Source organism: Asparagus officinalis, chromosome 9, assembly GCF_001876935.1.
Source record: "Asparagus officinalis chromosome 9, Aspof.V1, whole genome shotgun sequence".
Classification (NCBI taxonomy): domain Eukaryota; kingdom Viridiplantae; phylum Streptophyta; class Magnoliopsida; order Asparagales; family Asparagaceae; genus Asparagus; species Asparagus officinalis.
The window spans coordinates 55,655,499-55,658,295 of NC_033802.1; positions in this window are offsets into that span (position 1 = coordinate 55,655,499).

The window sequence follows — 2,797 nt, forward strand, 5'->3', positions numbered from 1 at the left end:
ACAGGATCTTGCGATTTATTCTAAAGGAAAGTTGTAAAAGGAAAGTTGTAATCTTTTCTTTTTCTTTGATTTCGTTGTAACCGGATCTAAAAAAGACCGGATCTTTGTAACCGAAAAATAGTTATTCAAGATGACAATGAATTCTAAGAAGGCAATTTTCACCGCGAACACCAACATGTTGACCCAATCATCCACCACTCTAAATTCCTTCATGCAAACCACTGGCCAAGTGCTCAACTCGAACACACAAGTCATAGCCCGGTTAGAAACCCAACTTGGGCAATTAGCCGCTGCCGTGAGTGAGAGAGAAAAAGGAAAATTCCCTAGTCAACCTGTTGCAAACCCTAAAGACACTGGATCCAGTTCCAACAATCCAGCTCAACTGAATGCAATTCACACTCTGAGATCAGGAAAACAAATAGACAATCAGGTTAGAATGCCATCGGATCAAACCCCGTCTCCCATCCAACACACTCCTTCCGATGAAGCTATTCCTTCCGATGACCAAAACGCTGAACTTGAAATTGAGCCTGATCTAGATAGGTATAGGCCCGTTGCCCCCTTCCTAGATAGACTCAAACCTAGGAAAAACTCCCCACAGGTTGAGAAAATCCTAGGAACATTCAAACAGGTCAAGATCAACATCCCTCTCCTAGATGCAATCAAACAAATTCCTTCTTATGCAAAGTTCTTGAAGGACTTATGCACTAAAAAAAGAACCATCAATGTCCCCAAGAAAGTCTTCTTAGCTGCCAACCTCAGTGAAATTTTTTCAAAACCCATGCCGTTGAAATATAAGGACCCTGGTTGTCCCACAATTCCTTGCGTCATAGGTAACACTCACATTGATAAGGCACTTCTAGACTTGGGAGCCAGCGTTAACCTCCTTCCTTATTCAGTCCATCAACAGCTAGGTGTAGGAGAACTTAAACCTACAAGATGCACTCTACAGTTAGCTGATAGATCTGTAAAAATTCCCAAAGGAGAGGTAGAGGATGTTCTGATCAAAGTTGGAGAGTTTATTTTCCCTGTTGATTTTATTGTCTTGGAAACGCAGCCCGTTTCCAATCTCAAAAGTCAAATCCCCGTCATTCTAGGAAGACCGTTCTTAGCCACCTCAAATGCTTTGATAAACTGTAGACCGGTCAGATGAAACTATCTTTTTAGAATATGACTGTTGACCTCAATATCTTCAACTTAGGGAGACAACCTAGTGATCCATCTGATGAACCCATGGAAGTGAATTTCATTCAAGGAATATCCAGTGAACAACAAGAGGGAGAGTGTGAGTCTGATTCAAATGCATCTGATTTAATGATTGAGGAGCTTTCTGATGAAGAACTTGAGATAGAACCGCTGGTCAATCATGTTTTTGCTGTTGGCTGGCAACGAGAACCTTTAGAGATAGAACTCCGAGTCCAGCTTCGCCCATCTGTGGAGGAACCCCCTAAGTTAGAGCTCAAACCTCTACCCAAAAATTTAGAGTATGCCTACTTAGGGGAGAACGAGTCTTTACCAGTTATCATTTCTTCTGAGTTGACTACCGGTCAAAAGGAAGCTCTCTTAGCTGTTTTAAGAGAGAATAGGGAAGCCATTGGATGGACCATGGCTGATATCAAAGGGATTAGTCCAACCATTGTTCAACACCGAATCCATTTGATAGATGATGCCAAACCTACTAGAGATGCTCAACGTAGGTTAAACCCAGTGATGAAAGAAGCCGTTAGGAAAGACATTCTGAAATATCTCGATCATGGGATCATTTATCCCATTTCTGATAGTTCATGGGTGAGTCCGGTCCAAGTTGTTCCAAAAAACTCTGGGATCACCGTGATCCAAAATGAGGCTAATGAGCTAATTCCCACTCGAATCCAAACTAGATGGCGAGTCTGTATTGACTACCGAAAACTCAACTTAGCCACTCGAAAAGATCACTTCCCTCTTCCTTTCATTGACCAAATGTTAGAGCGTTTAGCAGGACACGAGTTCTACTGTTTCCTGAATGGATATTCAGGTTACAATTAAATCCCTATCGCTCCAGAAGATCAGGAGAAAACCACCTTCACGTGCCCGTATGGAACATTCGCATACCGACGCATGCCTTTTGGCCTATGCAATGCACCGGCCACATTCCAACGTTGCATGATCAGTATTTTCTTCAACATGGTAGAGCGATTTCTCGAAATTTTCATGGATGAATTTTCCATTTTTGGTGACACATTTTCCCAATGTTTGCATCATCTTAAACTGGTCCTAGAACGGTGTAGGGAGAAAAATCTGACTCTCAATTGGGAGAAATGTCATTTCATGGTCAAACAAGGCATTGTCTTAGGACATGTAGTTTTGAATAGGGGAATTGAAGTGGACAAAGCTAAGGTAGATCTCATTTCCAATCTCCCTCCTCCCAAAACAGTCAAAGATGTCAGATCGTTTCTTGGTCATGCTAGTTTTTACCGACGTTTCATCAAGGATTTCAGCAAAATTGCTAGACCCTTGACCAATCTCTTATCCAAGGATACATCATTTGTCTTCTCTCCCGACTGCCTAAAAGATTTTGAATATCTGAAAAAGGAGCTAACCACAGCTCCTATCATTCATGCACCGGACTGGACCTTACCATTCGAACTGATGTGTGATGCATCTGATTCTGTAATTGGAGCTGTTTTAGGACAACGGTTTGATGGAAAACCACATGTGATCTACTATGCCAGTAGAACTCTGAATGATGCCCTGATAATCACATTTTATTACAATTTTTATACCCTCATTATCTATTTTATATGAATAAATATACCAC